Source organism: Lipotes vexillifer, unplaced genomic scaffold (assembly GCF_000442215.2).
Source record: "Lipotes vexillifer unplaced genomic scaffold, Lipotes_vexillifer_v1.1 scaffold1145, whole genome shotgun sequence".
NCBI classification, from domain to species: domain Eukaryota; kingdom Metazoa; phylum Chordata; class Mammalia; order Artiodactyla; family Lipotidae; genus Lipotes; species Lipotes vexillifer.
This window is the reverse complement of record NW_006778097.1, coordinates 467,822-483,857: the sequence shown is the minus strand read 5'-3', so window position 1 is coordinate 483,857 and position 16,036 is coordinate 467,822. Positions and strand designations below refer to the sequence as shown.

The window sequence follows — 16,036 nt, the reverse complement described above, 5'->3', positions numbered from 1 at the left end:
AGAATCACCTTTGGCTGGGACACAGGGTGGGGGAAGGGAAGAAACAGCACCGAAGGGCATGTGGAAGGAGATGAGGGAGGCAGACTACAAAAAGTCTCTTTCTAGGACGATGCGCAACTCTGAATGTCCAGCAGAGGAGTTAAGACTTTTAGCTGCCAGCACTGGGGAGCCAATGAATGTGCCTGAGTAGGAGAGGGACCAGGGGGAGGTGAAGGGTGGGGAGCTTAAGGCGAGCAGGAGATGTGCTGTAAACTAACAGTAATGGGGGAAGGAGCAAGGGGGGAAGAGCCCCAAAGCCTAGAGACAAGGGGCCATCAGGCACCCTAAAACCTACAGACCCTCAGCCCCAGCTCATTTGAACCGACGCTCCCTCCAACCTCTACTTCTCTCCCCCACCCAAAACATGGGAGGGCACCACTCCCCTTCCTGCCCTTCACAGAGCCAGGGATCCTGCCCTCAGCTCTGTCTACTGCTCACGCCCTCTGGGACCCACTTGAGGAGCCTGTAACCAGGACGCAGCCATCCTCTGAGCCCTGGCCACTCAGGAGACACCAGAAGGGTCAAGAATGATGGAGACAATGATCCCAGGGGGATCCAGCCCGCATGCCCCATGACTGAGGACACAGCCAGATGACTCCCCATCTGTGGACAGCCCAGCACCTCAGAGGTCACATTATGAGTCCACTGGGCTCTATCAAGAAAGACCCAGTTGGCCCCTGCCAGCGAGGCAAGGGCAGGCTGGGAGGCCCAGCCTAGTGGACCAGGGCGTGGCTAGGAAGCCGGGGTGAGCAGTGCACCCCTCCAGGACCCGAGGGTGCTCACGGTCAGGCAGCTATGAAATGCCCTGGCCATGGGGGTGGGGGGCAGGGACTGGGCCAGTACAAGGCCCGGGGTGAAAGGGGCAGAGCCCCAGCATGGCTTGAAGACACTGGCCTCCCAGACTAAGCCTCAAGCCCTGGGCAGGGGGGTCCCGGGGAGGAAGGGGCCACTGCCCTGGCTCTATCTCCTCCCCAGGCGTGCGCCCTCCCCTCCAGGCCACCCATCCTCACCAGAGCTTGGTCCCGACCTGCTCAGCTGTTTCCTTCCCTTATATAGAGTTCTGCTCTGGACCGGGAAAGGAACTGCGTCAAGTTCCTGGAGGCAAGAAGGGGCCTGTTCCCAGGGACACCTCGAGCTGAGGGGCGGGGAGCCATGCCCCAGCCCAGAGTCTCCTCCAGGGCCAGGGAGCCAGCCAGGGGCAAGGAGGGGGCCTGGCCCTTTCCCCAAAGCCTGCAGTCTCTGCCTCAGAACCCAAGCAGACAAGACACAGGGGCGACCCAGACAGCCGACACTGGTCACTGCCCCCAGAGCCCCAGTCCCACCCCCTCCCCCAAATCCTCCTCTGCCAGGCTCCTCTTGGACCACTGACCCAATCAACCCGCCCCCGCAGTTCCAGCAGCTCTCCGGTAGCCCAAGCCTCCCTCTTATCTCGGGAGCCTTTCCTCAGGCCCCACTCACTGGCCGCCCCAGCTTCTGCCAGCCTCCAAGCCCTGTAACACACTCAAGATGAGGCTTTCCAGAGACAGAAGTTTCTAGCCACACCCACACACAGCAGCCCTCACCTGCACAGCCCAACGCCATCCAGGGGGAAGGCCAGGTGTGCCTGACCCTCTTGAGCCTCCTGGACTGTGATATTTCAGAGCAGATATTTCCCAAGAAGGTCCTGGCAGCAGCAAAGCAGGTGGGGCAGGCCTGGCAGCAGGCCCTGCCCTCTGCAGCCGGTCCCCTTCAGAGCTTACCCGAAGGATGGCATAAGATAGCACCCAGATCGCCGGATGCCTAGCTGGTGGCAGAACATCTTTTCTGAAGATCTGCCTGCCCTGGAACCCAAGCTGGGGCCCCAAGGGCCCAGCTCAGGGGCCACACTGGCGCACACCCAAAGTCAGTGACCCTGGGAGGGCTGAGGTTCCACGCCAGGCCAGACTTCTCATGAGCAGAAAATCAGAGATGAGTCCAGCAAACAGGTACCAAGTGCCTCCTATGCGCCAGGCCCTGGGAGCACAAGAGGGGAGCCAGGGGTCGGCAATGACAAGGGTGGGGCATGCGGGGCCACAGCTGGGCCCAGGGCTTGACACTGGTCAGCATCCTGCCCTCACAGCCCTGCCCCCACTCTGCCTCCTCCTGGGCTCCCTCGTGGCTACTGACAACCACCCAACAAGGTTGTTCAGCCAGAACCTGAGGGTTGGCTGCACTCCTCCTACACCGCCCCCCAACCAAGCCTGGTCAATTCCTCCACCCAAATATCTCTCCAAGCCACCCCCTCACCCCCAGTCTCTTTAATCATGGAGATTCTTACAACGGCCTCCTGACACAGGCCTCCCTGCCCTCAGTCCAGTCCTCGAAGCCACTGTCCGCTCGGCAGCCAGAGAACTATTTCTATAAGGCACAGCCATTAATGCCACTCCTCTGCCTGAAGTCCTTCCATGGCTCCCAGCTCCATGGGATAAAGTCCAGATGCCCTAATACGGTCCTCGAGACCTGGCTGTGTCTCTCTCTCCAGTCCCATTCCTCACCTCTCTGCCTCGAAGCCCGTGCTCCAGCCAGAGAACACCACTGTCAAGTTTGTTTAGTTTTTTTCCATATGGTACACTGTGAGGTAGGGGTTATCAGACCATTTTACAGATGGGGAAACGAGGTTCTGAGAGGTAACGTGCTTAGCCTGAGGTCATACAACCAGTAGGTAATGGAACCAGAGTTCCAACCTGGTGGCACCCCAAGCCTCAGCTCTGCCCAGGACCATAGCACCTTGCCCAGTCGGGGGTCAAAGGTAGAGATTCATGGGGGGGCATAGCCTCTGAGGTGGGTGGGCCAGGGAGATGTCTGGGCCAGGGGTGGGGGTGGGGGGTGGCAGAAGAGGAGACCAAAGTGAAAAGAGGCTCTGAGCTGGGGTCAGGAGCAGAAGAGTGAGGTTAACCGAGAGCAGTACAAGGGGATATAAGAAGACTGAGGAGAAATCAGCCACCACTGAGGGACCCAGCCTGGATGACTCAGAGGAAGCAGGGCCTCTGTTATATAAGTGGAGGCACTGAACAGGGAGTTGGAAATGCAGACTCCAAGGTTACCTTCTAAGATCTAAAGAGCAGGGAAAACCCTAGCCCTGCTCCCCTGCCTGGAGAAGGGCCACTTGTTCTAAAGCAGGTGGGTTGGATGACACGGCCTCCAGCAGAGAAAACATCACTTCTAGGAAGCTCCTACAAGAATCTGGTGAAGGAAAGGGCTGCGGTCTGTGGTCAAGGTTCTAGTGGAACTGGGGACAGAGGGGAGCTGATGGGCACAGAAGCAAGACCAAGCATTCCTTCAACAACAGTGACTGAGGGCCCTTTGGTGCCACTTTCCCAGCTATGGAGACAGAGAGGAATAAGAATGGCCTGGTCCAGGAGGGGAACCTGTGGCCCAGTGGAGGAGACAGGCATGTAAACAGAGAATTATAAAGAGCTCAGTAACTGCTATAATGGAGGTATGAAGAGGGCTATTATTTCGCTGGGATTCAAGTCCATCTGTTTTTCCAGAAATTACACCCAGAGGGAAACTGCCCCATCCTCTCACTCCCCATGAGGGTTTCTGACCTTAGATGAAAACTTTAAGGGACAAAAGCCTTTGACCCTAAAAAACACTAAGGCAGGAAGGATGCATGGGAAACAAATTTAAGAGCAAGGGGGAAACCCAAGAAGGCAGAGGGTTCAGGAACTGCCAAGGAGCACACCAGGGGCCCTGGTGGAGGGGGCTGGGGCAGGGGGTGGAGGAGAAGACGGGCTGAGCGGGGCCCCAGACAGAATTCCAGGGCTAGGGGCCACCCTCAAACCCACACAGACATCAGAGGTTCCTCTTGCTTTCTTAAACTCGGCCATAGTCAGCTCTAAGGGCAGGGCAATGGCCTGCAGCTCTCTCTCCCTTCCACATCTGCAAGAGGCCTTGCAAACCACAGGTGCTCACGGCTCTGTTTCCTAATCTCAAAGATACCATTGATTGTCTGGGGCACCATCAACTGGACAAGAGCTTTTGAGGAGGAAATGCTACCCGAAATGTATTGTACACACTTCAACCGTAAGATGCATTCCAAGTTCAGAAATATTAAAGGGGGGGGGGGGGCGGTGGAGAGAAGACACCTTGAATTTGAAGAAATTCCCTGAAGTTTTTTTGGTTCTTCAGCCTCCCTATGCTGCCTGCATCACTGCCCTATGCTGATGCTATCAGGAAGGCCTTCCTGATGCCTACCTACCTCCTTTTTTAAAGATTTAAGTCTTGCCAAAAGAAAAGCAAACAGGAGAAAAATTCTGTGTTCTCAAAGTCCATCTGTGCTCTTGAGTTCCCTAGACCCCTAAAGGTCATTTTGTCTCATCACCTGACTCCAAACCGCTCTGAACCTAACCCAAACATGGTAACTGCGAGCGGGTTCAATTCTGAAAGATCATAACACCTTCTGCTTGTGGAGCCTCATTTCCAAATTCCTGAACACACTGAGGGATCATGAGTTTCCAACCAAAAGACAAGAGATAGGATTAGAAAAGCCCTGGATTAGGTTAGGCCTGGGCTCAAATACCCATTTGCCATAGGCCGGCTATTGAGACCTTATTGAACCTCCCCGAGTCTCAGTTTCCTCATCTGTAGACTGGGGATAAGGAGACCTACTTTGCAGAGTGGTTGGGAGGACAAAATAAAGTTGACTGAGATGACATGAGTAAAAATGTCTGGAACATAGCACATGCTTGGAAAACGTTAGCTCCCTTCTATTTGAGCCGGATGCAGTTCTTGCACCTCTCCATGCCTCAGCGCCTTCATTTACAGGGTCACAAACTGTACGGGGCATACTATGTGCATTGGATGTGTCTCAACTCATGTAATCCTCACTTGAACCCTGTGAGGTAGGTTCTGTTCATATGCCCACTTTACAGAGGAAAAAACTGAGGAACAATAACAGAATGAGAGGAAGGTCCTGTCTGCCTTAAGTCAGAGCTCGGAGCAGTATAATACAATGCAAAAGATTCCCATCAAAGCAATTCACCTTTTTATCTTTGGAGCTTTCGACTCTTATGTGGCCTAAGCTTCAATTATCTGCAAATTCACTCATGTAGAAAACTCCTGGGCCACAGACGGCAGCGACAGGAGGAGTTAGTGTGACTGTTCCGCACAATTAGCGCCTGTCAAGGGCTGGTGTCCTGGAACCCCATCTGTTCTGATGGACTGCACCAGGAGCCCCAGGAACAGGAGGTCCCCAGGGCAGGGCAGGGCAAGCCCACCTCCAGGTAGCTCCTTTAAATCCATCTGTGGCTGAGCTGCAGGAAGCCCCCTCTCGATCCCAATTAGCCAGCAGCAGAGACTTGAAGCCAGGCCAGCACTGAAGGCCAGCGGCCTGGCTGTCACCGGCATTGTTCAGCTCCATCTGACGCATATCCACCCCTCTGCAATGTTTCCTTGTTCCCGGGGAGGCCCTCCAAGATGCACACATCCTAAACCAGGTCTGGAGGGAAGAGGGGGTGGAGGGAGAGGCAACGGAAGGCCTGGCTTTATCTGGCTGGGAAAACAGGCAGATTTTAATTGGACAGGAGAGAGAGCTCACATCAGATAGAGGCCCAGTGACCCAGAGACACGGCACACACACAGCTCAGACGCCCCGAGGCACACGCAGAGTGTGTGCGCGCGCACACACACCACAGGACCACTGCCAGGTGCAGATGCAAAGTCACTCCCTGGCGCTCCCTCCCCGCCCCGCCCCAAGCAGAGCCACACAGATGGGAACACAGCAGCACGGCCAGCACACCTACTAGCAGGGGCAGTCTGCATGGCCCTGAGCTCAGCTGATTTCAGAAAGCCAGATGGGGAAATGACCCATGTGGGCAGACAGTGCGGAGGGGAGAGCGTGAACCAGCAGAGGTGGGGGATGTGAGGTGCCCACAGGAGCCTCACCACCCACTGCAGCCGGACAAGTGACAAATTCCCCTTGGACTCACCCGGGCCACCTGAGCCTTGCCCATCCTTCTGCTAGAGCAGGTGAGGGGGTAAGGTACACAGACGGAAGCTGGGTAGGAGGTGGCAGAAACAGGACGGCATGTGCACGAACGATGGGGTAGATCTAATTGGAGGATAAGCATCCTGAAAATTATGGGAAGAAGGCGCGGAAGCAGGAATTTTAGAGGTGGAGGTGGTGAGGAGAAGCAAAACAGAGTCTAGGGCTTGTGGGACAACCATTTTATTTGAATACCTACCGTGTACTGTGTACATCAGACATAGCACCACATTTAACCCGTTCAACAATATGCACAACAGGCAATACTCCCTTTTTCCAGATGAGGCCACTGAAACTCAACAAGAAAAGTAAGTTGCCCAAGACCACTCGGTTATGAGCAGTTGAGCTGGGACTCAAACCCAGGACAGCCAGAATACAAAATCTATACTCCTTCAGGCAATCCAAGTCACTAGGGCACTTAGAGGACCAAACAGGCCAGCTATGGGGCCTAGGGGGTGTGGCGGTATAGATGGGGGGAGGGGCTGGGGCTGGACTCCGAACTCCTAAGGAGGGCAGTGGCAGCAAAGCTCAGGCTGCCGCCGTGACTCAGTGGCTTGGCCTCCAGGGAGCATTTCCGGAGCCCCAGACAGCTCTGTACAGTCTAAGAGCCACCTGCCCGGCAGAGACACTGAGCCATTACTCACAACTGTTACTCACTCCTCTCTGCACGTCCACTGCTCAGCACATCACTTACTCCCACTCCGTCCCCTAAGCGTGGCCAAGGGGGAGCTGGCAGATCTGCCCAGTTCCCCCCCTCACTTCACCAGCTCAAATCCCGCCAGCACATCCCCACCTGAGTCACTGGGACAGAGACCCAGAAACTCTGGCCCATTCAACTCTGACAGCTGCTGCCCTCCGCTCTGTTCTAAGAAATGGAGCTGGAGGAGAGGTCACTGAGCAAAGAATCTTCCAGTCCCAGGGCTGGAAGGGACCTCCTCAGCATCTCAGCAGGCTTCCCAGTAGATGTGTAAAGACCCTCCAGGGCCCCCACGTCCATGGTGGACAACTCTTCCAAGAGCCCCAAGAGCAAGAGCCTCCCTGTTCAGAAAGATCCATGGACTTGCAGAATTTCATCAGTGATCAGAATTAGCAAGAGCTCTCCTAACTCCACCTTCTCATCTCACAAACGAGGAAACTGAAGCCCAGAGAGGGGAAGTGCTTTTCCCAAGGTCACTCAGTGCCAAAGGGGACTAGAAACAGGCCACCCGAGCCCCGCTGCCACCAGTCCCTCCAGCTAATCCCCTCCCCCTGCCCCAAGTCCAGGCAGGGCACTGAGGTCTACCCTCACTCTCCCGTGTTGCAAAGCAGCTGCTCATTCCACAACACTGGCGGTGGGAGAGCTGAAGGCGAGCTGAAGAGGGAAGAAAGGAGTTGCAGCCAGATGATGGTTAGTATAGAGTAATCACTTTCTAACAGTGAAGGGGCATCAGAAACAGTCTGCCCAGGAAGCAGGGAGATGGACCACAGGCCTTCTGAAGGCCCTGGAGCTAAAAGGCCAGGCCCTCTGGCAAGAGATGATGGAAGGAATTCCTGGGGTCCCAGCTGGGGACTAGGGAGAGTCCTGGCCTCCTCTCTGCTCACCTCTCCTCCCCTACCCCTCGCCCTGGCTCGCCCCTGTCTCCCAGGGCTCCAGCCTGGAATCCAGGCCTGGCTGCTGCCTCCGCTCCCACGCTCAGCTCGGCTCAGCTGGCCACAGCAGAGGCAGCACCACGTGTGGTGTCCGAGGAGGCAGCTCACAAGGCACCGAGGACTCTTCAAAGCCTCCCTCTATCGCTAGCGCTCTCCCACCCACCTCTGGGCAGCTGCTCTCATCCCTGCCAAGAAGCCCCTGCCCAGCTCTCTCCCTCTGCATCCACAACGGTAATAACAAGAGCAGTAATAATAACCAAAGGTCATGCGGTATGTCCAGAAGACACGGTTCTTTCTGGTTCCCACATTTTACAGCTGAATAAACTCAAGCACCGGCAGGTTAGGTAAGTTGCCGGCAGTCACACAGCCTGCGAGAGGTGGGGTCAGGATTCAAACCCAGACAGCGCGGCTGCAGAGTCTGTGATCGTGACCCCCATGCCACACTGCCCTTGTGATAGGACCTCACTCCGGGAAGTTAAAGCTCCTGAAATCTCCGCTCCCTCATCCATGCAGTTGCTGAGCACCTGGCCTCTGCAACACTCAACATTCCTCTTGGCTACGGATGGGCAGCCCCTGTCCAGACACTAACCAGGCCACTTACAGTCAGGCTGGGCACCCCCTGCCTCCGCACTGACCAGGGGACACCCTTGTTCATGCATTCATTCAACAAATAGTAAGCACCTACTGGGTGCCGGGCAGGTGGTGAAGAACAGCCCCCCAAAGAAGTCCCTTGATTCCTTAGAAATGGGAGCTGCCCGCAGTCTACCCTCATTCCCTCCTGCTGCGGTCGTCCATCCCTTCATGTGTGAAGCCTTGCCAAGGAGGGCTCTCTTCTGTCCTGCAAGGTCTTCCAGGAAGGAGATCTCAGGGCATCTCCAGCCTCCTGATCCAGGAGAGGAGGACAGCACGTGGTAAGGAAGCCCAGAGGCGTGAAGTGACTCAGGAGAGGGTTTCCCAGCCCGGGGACTCCAGGAGATTGGACTTGTGGCCTGTCCCCAGTCTCCCTGGCTCAGTACAGCCTTCACAGCTACCCAAATCACCTTCCTAAGTAAAACCCTCTTTGTGTTTCTCCTACGTGAAGGCCCTCTGCTGCTTCCCTCTCCCAGAAAATCCCCCACAGCCGGACCCCAAGCAACACCTCCAGGCTCCCACGAAGCCAGCCTTTCCCACACAAACCACTTTCTGTGGGCTTGGCCTGTGGCAAACACTGAGCTTCACAAGTAGGCACTTCACAAGTACAATCTCATTTCATCCCACCATAACTCTATAAGATTGCATATTAACCCCATTTTACAGATGCAGACACTGAGGCTCAGCCCAAGGTCATACAGCTAGTAAGCAGCAGAGGTGGGAGGGACACCTAAGCCTGTCCGACTCTGACACAGGCCTGGAGCCATTATTTTATCCATCGTTACATGCGTGCCACTGCGCCTTTGTGCGTGCCTTCCCCTGTGCCTGAAGAAGCCTTTGTCCCTTCTCCTTCCTGCCGAACTCCTTCTCAACCTTCAAAACCCATCTCAAATGGCACCTCTTCTCCAAAGTTTTCTCCATTCCACCAGCTCGTGTGCACTCCTTCTTGCTTGATGCCCCCACTGCACGTTGCAGAAACCCTCTGTCTCCTCCCCTTTGTTTCCTACTAGACCATGTCTCCCTGGCCTTCCCAGCCCATACATACCCCTGGCACCTTGCGTGGTAGGGGGTAGGTGACCAAAAAGGCTTTTAAGTGTGCCCAGCTGCACTCAGCCGCTGCCACACGGCCCTGACGGTGGGTGTCCGGGCACCGCCCCAGCCCAAGGAGCTGACCCCCAATCCCAAGCAGGCATCTAGTGCCCCCTAGTCACAGCCAACACCCCAGCCCATGTCACCCTGGGTGGGGGCAACTTCCCCCTTCCTGGCCTGGTGGCCCCTCTCTGCTCTACCAGCTCCGCTGTTTCTGGGAGTCTCAGCTGGTGATTAGGGCCCTAATCAGCAGGACTTCCTGCCAGCGACTGCCAGAGGTGGCGGGGGTGGGGTGGGGAGGGAAGCAAGGTCAATGCAAGGTGAAGTTCACAGCCTGGGACTGGGGGAGGCTCCGGCAGGGAAATGGACTCGCAGATTCTTCCAGCCCAGCATCTCTCCAGCCCTCCATCCTACAGGTGAGGACACCAGGCCCTGCAAGGGAAGGGATTGGTCCAGAGTCCAGGGACAGAGCAGGAGCCCTGCTCTCCCACTGCCCTAGGCCACAGGGACCCCAGGGCAGAAACCCTCCCTTATGCGTCCCCTGAAGCCCTCTGTCTGCCCCCGGGCAACGCCCCCCTAGCAACAAGCCCCATGCTGAACCCACAGGCTGCTCCGCATAAATGGTTGTCAGAGACCAGTTGACTACTCAGGTCTGGTCAAGGTCAAGGGTCAAAGGTAAGCCCCTCCTCTAGATGGGCAATGGCCTAGCAATGGGGCAGAGGTGAGCAGGGGCTGAGGAAGGGAAGAGAGATACCCCAGAGAGGCCTCAGATCATGAGGGAGTGTGGCCAGGAGCCTGTCCCTGCCACCACGGGGTCAAAGCTCCCAGCTCTGAGGCATGCAGGAAAGGCTGGGCATGGTTCTCCCCCACCTCCTACCAATAAGGGACTAAACTAAAGTTGCAGCAAGAGGGATGCAGGTTAGGACTTCCCTGGTGACGCAGTGGTTAAGAATCCATCTGCCAATGCAGGGCACATGGGTTCGAGCCGTGGTCCGGGAAGATCCCACATGCCGCGGGATGCATCACCACCACCGCCACCACCAGTAATAATTATAATAATAGCAATAAGAATAATTGCTAACATTTATTGAGCACTTACTATGTGCCAGGCACTGTTCAAAGTGTTTTCAGTGAACTAACTCATCTGATCTCACAACCACACTATGAGGCAGAAATTATTATTAAAACTGTCAAGGGCATTATGCTAAGTGAAATAAGTCAGACAGGGAAAGACAAATACTGTATATCACTTATATGTGAAATCTGAAAAATACAACAAACAAGTGAACATGACAAAAAAAGAAGCAGACTCACAGATAGAACAAACTAGTGGTTACCAGTGGCAGGGTGGGGGTGGGGGGATATAAGGGTAGGGGAGTGGAAGGTACAAACTATTAGGCTACAAGGATGTACTGTACAACACAGGGAATATAGCCAATATTTTGTAATAACTGTACATGGAACATAACCTTTAAAAATTGCATTAAAGGATAAAATTTTTTAAAAATTTTTTAAACTGTTTAAAATTCTCACCCGTCTGCCCCTCATTAGTCAGTTGATTCATGCTAAGCAACACTGTGCCAGGCACAGCAAGGATCACCAGGGAGGCACAGGCATGCCCTCAAGGGGCTTGTAATCCATCTAGAAGACAGGTGAGCGCACAGGAAGCTTGCAAGGGCTAGGAAAACCGAGGGGTCCCATATTCTCTGCTGGAGAAGGCCTAGGAAGTCTCCTGGGGGACCTGACCTAGGCCTGGGACCCCCGCCCCATAATGGCAGAAAGGATTCCACTTGGGCCCTCCTGTAGCCCCTCATGCCCCATCAGCTCCCCAGGACACAGCCCTTCTGGGCCAGTTCCTCTCTGCTTCCTGGAACACGCAGGCCTGAGCTACAGGCTTGCAGCCCTAAAAAGGCAGGGATTAGAGAGCCCAGACTAACCCTGGAGGATGGACTGGGACTGGCAGCGCCAGGGACGGCCTCGGGCCCACCTACCACCCCACACCCCACAGACACCAACCACCCTCCCTGAGGGAAACCGAGGTGTGCACAAGTAGGAAGATGGCCAAGGTCACCAACCTTGCTAGAGGCAGGCCAGGGACCCAGCTGCACCTTCTGCGGCCCCACCCCCCACCATGGGAAAGTGTTTCAGGTGATTGGCGAGAAGGAAGGAGGGGAGGGCTGCATGTGACTATGCATAATAGAGGGGGCACCCAGTGGGGGGGCGGCGTGGCCCACAGGACTGGCAGCCCTGCCCCCCGCCACCACCCTCGTTCCAGCTTGCTGGTGCCCACACCTCTGCACGCCTAATAGCTTTGGAAGCCAAGACCGGGGCCATGGGCGGCGGGTGCTGGGGATAAAAGTCCCTCCAGCCTCCCCAAATCCCTCCCTCCCTCCTGCAGCACCAACCCATTTCTGATTCGCTTTTTTTCAGTCGAGTAACTGGGAGAGCTTTCCTCTGCCCCCTTCGATACATATCCCTCGACTGGGCCTCAGTTTCCCTTTCTGGGGTGAAAGAGACTCAAGGCCCCAGAAATAAGCCAAGAAGCCGGAGCAGCTGCACCTGAAACCCTTTGCTGGCCACCTCAGCTCCGACCCTGACTTCTCCAGGCTCAAGGGCACACTCAGCATCTCACCTTCCTGCCCCTCCAATTGGGTCCCTGTCACACCAGAGGAAGAAACATCCTAACTGAGCAGCTTCATCTGGTCCCCAGGTACTGAAGTTAGACATCAGAAGGGACTTCATCCCCAGCTGAAACCAGGACCCTACTCCTTCGCTCTCTCCACTAAGGAGAAAAGGGCTCCCAGGGCATCCAGAGAGGAGGGGCTGCAGAGAGAGGCAGGCTGGGACATCCAGTGTGGGTCCAGAGCCCACCCCAGAAGCCCACCTTGACACCCCATCAAGGGAAGCCCAAGTCTCCCAGGGTTTGATGCTCAGAAATCTTGAACCCCACCCCTACCCTGCCTCCCCTCTCTGCCCTCAAGCCCCCACCCCACCCCAACCTTGGAAAACAGGTCTGGAGAGGCCAGTGGCGGGGAGCAGGTGGCCGGCTCCTCCCACACTCCAGAGAGGCACCAGAACTACGCCCTTGGCTAGCACCCCCAGCAGTTAGTTACACAAACCACCTCTAGCTGCCCTGACTACTCTGTATTATTTTACAAATTCGGAAACCAAGGCTCAGAGAAGTGCAGCCCCTGTGTTTTTCCCATCTCAGATCTTGGCTCCGCTGCCTACCATTTCCAGGCAGGCTGGGGAGGCCCCTTTTGGGGGGCAAACTGGACAGGGGCTCAAGCTGCCCACCTTCAGAGCACAGCCCCCCCCTCCTTGCCTACTGCCCCCAGTTAGCACCTCAGGGCGGGATGTGGGCTCTGACTGCAGGGGAGCAGGGCTCCCCTCCATCCTACACCGTGCCCTGAGCCCACAGGTCTGCTCCAGCCCTTGTGGGGTTAACCAGCCGGGCAAGGCAAACAGTGGGACAAGAGGAATCGGAAGAAACTCAAAATCCTCGCAGGAAGCAGACCTAGTGGGGCAGTGAGCTATGGGTGTGAGGGCAGAGCGTTGGCAGGGCGCAGAAGGACCCTGAGAGGTCCTGCCTGTGCCCACACCCCAGGCCAGAGGCCACTGCCTTCCTGCTCCCTGATCCGGGTGTCAGAGAATTCCCCGACTCTAAGAATCCCAGGACCTCAGCATCCCAAGAGACCTTCAAGGTCATCCCTTCTAACCACATCCCAACTCAGGAATCCTTCCAAGCTGCTGTCCAGTTCTGTCTGAAGTCCCCACCCCCAGACGGGAAGCTCACTACCTTACAAGGCAGCCCTTTCTCCTGCTGACCCGCCAGGCTTGTTAGGAAGCCCTTCGTTAAACCGAGCTGAGCTTCCTTGACCAAACTAAAATCCATTCTGCCCCTTTGCTTCCTACTCTTGCTTCAGTAGAAGCAGGGCACTGAGAGTTCCCAAACTCCAAAGCTTCAGCCACAGTCCATCAGCAATGAGAAGATGGTCACCAAAGAGTAACCTCCTCTCTGAGCTCCTCTGCACCCCACCCCGGCTCCCCTCCAACCTGGCCACCAGCTCCCTGTGTTTACAGTTCTGGACACCGCAGCTCCCATGGGAGATTCTGAACTGGGGCTTTGAGGGAAGTGAAGGATGAAGCATGGGGTGAAGGATCAGGAAGGAGAGCCAGAAGGGTTCAAGGCCAAGGATTTGGAAGCAGAGGTTCCCAGGTTGCCTCCTCCGCCACCCAAGAATTCTCAGTTCAAAGTTCTGGCTCCCAGTCCTATTAGACTGGCTGAGAGACCCTCCTAGGCCCTGGCCCACTGTCTCCACTCCCTGCCCTCTGCGGGCAGCAGAGTCAAGGCCAACCCCACACTGAGATCCCAGCACTGATCCCATTGAGAGCTGTCCCAGCCAGCTCCCCACTCCAGAGCCAGGTCCAGGTCCTCCCTCCTACTCTCCTAGGCCAGAGGGGTCAGGGCAGAGGGTGCCTTAGCCTTAGCAAGCTTTGAGGTCCTGGGGGAGAGCGAGGGTGGGGGAGACTGGAGTAGCCGCCAGCTGGCAGGGGTGGGAGCAACTTAAGGCCAAGTCTGAGCCACAGTGGTCCCCACCCGACCCAGGCAGCTGCAGGAAGGGGCCCAGCAGAGACTCGAGGAAAAAGGGTACTCCCCCCACACCCTCCCAAACCCCTGGCTTGGCTCTGCCACATGGAAGGAACGCTGGGGCTCCCAGAAGAGAAGCCCCTGTCCCCAAAGGCTCTAGAACCCTCACCTCCAGCTGCCCCTCTAAGCCTCACTCCACAACCGCCTGTTCTGCCCTCCCCAAGCCAGCTCCTCCCCTACCCAGCACCCATCCCGTCCCCCCTAATCCCATCCCACCCCCCTGCAGGGAGCCCAGCTTGGGAGCACAGCGGGCTTCTCTTGGTCACCCCTCGGTCACCACCCTCCCAGTTTCCTCTTCTAAGAGAGTGCCCAACCTAAAAACATCTGGAGAGGCAGTCCTGGCCCTGGTCCTGAACTGGGGGTAGGGGGCAGACACTGAGGTTAGCTCTGTATGGGTGCTTGGGCTTGGCAAGGGGTGGCAGGCATGACCGAGGGTCAGGGCAGGAGAGAACGGTGGGGAGAGAGGGAGGAGCAGGGGGTGAAAGGCAGCTGCGTTGTGTCTGTTCATTAACCGCCTGGATTAGCTATCTCTACCCAGAGGGGTGAGAAGGGAGTCGGAGCTGCTGGCTGGGGGAGGGCGGCAGGGGGCACTCATGCCAGGCTGTGCCCATGGGCAAGGGAGCTCGGACCCACGCTGAGGGGGATGAAGTGTGAAACCTTTTTGAGCCTGCCAGACCCTCATTCGCAGACGTGGCTGCCCCTGGGAGACGAGGCGCGGAAGCAAGAAGAGCCCCAAGGAGCAAGAAGGTGCTCAGTAACAGCTCCCGCCCGTGGCAGGGCAAGAAATGGAGAGGAAAAACTGCCCATGCCTGTGTCGCGGTCCTCGCCCCCAGGCAGCCCTGCGACAGCACGCAGGCAAGGGAAGGGACCCTGGAGACTAAATGCCCCAACCTCCCCCCTGCCTTGCTCAGTGTGTCCCTCCCCACTCGTCCCTGCTGGCCTCGGTCTTAAGCAGCCACTGACACCAGCAACTTCCCCAGCAAACAAAACTCCTTGCGACTGGTCTCTCTCCGAGCAGGGACAACCGCGCCCCAGACATCCCTGCCAGAACCAGACACTGACGGCGGCAGGGGACTGACATGTTGGCCTGGAGGGGCTACCTGGCCCAGAGGCACGTGACCAGGCAGACTGACCTCTCCCCTCTAATTTATGCCCCACTGGTGGTCCTCACAGCACCAGTGCCGGCAGCCCGCCACACACACACACACACACACACACACACACACCCCACACTCACCTTTCCGGCAGAGGAGCCACCGGGTGGGATGGGTGTCTGGGCTCACAGGACGGGGGGCAGCGGTGGGCAGTGATGGGGCAGCAGCTGTGGCTGGCAAGAAGCTAGTTGCTGAGAGGAGGGCGTGAGTGAGCCTTGTGTCCAGGCAGGGAGCTGGCGCAGGGGGCAGAGCAGGTCCCAGGGCCCCTGCTGGGAACTGAGCGAGGGTGCAGCTCGCCAGGCTCCCTCCCCTGGCAGTGGAGGCGGGCAGGCTATCAGCGCACCGCCTCCTCCTTCCCCCTTCCCGGAGCCGGCCAGCAGTCTGTCCGCCGCCTCCTTTAACCCCTGAAGCACTCAGCCAGGGCATTCACGTCCAGCTCCCAGCTCGGCCCGCTGGGCGGCAGGGCCCGTATGTCTGAAACAAGGCATGCCAAGAAGGGTGCCCCCCCCCACCCCCGCTTCGGCCGCCAGCCCAGCAGCCTCCCAGGGGACCTGAAGGGAGGGACAGAGGGCTTGCGGAGCAGAGGGGGCAGGATGCCAAGAGGTCCAGGACCCCATGGAAGAGACACAGCTACAGAGAAGTGGCCCAAGGGCTACTGGATGGAGAAGGATGGTTGGTGAGACAATAGTAATAATAGCAACTCCCAACTTTTGTAAACCGCTCTGCCTTATGCTGTTTCCAACTCATTTTGTGACTGGAGACCTAAAATCTCATTTCTGAGCCTGTTTTTTTTTTTTTTTTTTTATTTCTGTCAAAATGGGGGTAACAATCCTGGCCTTT

General features: G+C 56.8%; 1 protein-coding gene across 2 annotated transcripts in view; it reads right to left on the bottom strand.

The window, feature by feature from the left end:
- TNS1 (tensin 1) overlaps positions 1–16,036 on the bottom strand; it is a 231,048-nt gene that overhangs the window by 121,922 nt on the left and 93,090 nt on the right. Inside the window, exon 1 of one of the 2 annotated variants that reach the window (XM_007451429.1) lies at positions 15,280–15,412. The exons of the other annotated variant lie outside the window; for it this stretch is intronic. The gene's annotated coding sequence lies outside the window, so the exon portion shown is untranslated. Of the gene's footprint in view, positions 1–15,279; positions 15,413–16,036 lie in introns of those variants that run through there. 2 annotated transcript variants of the gene reach the window in all.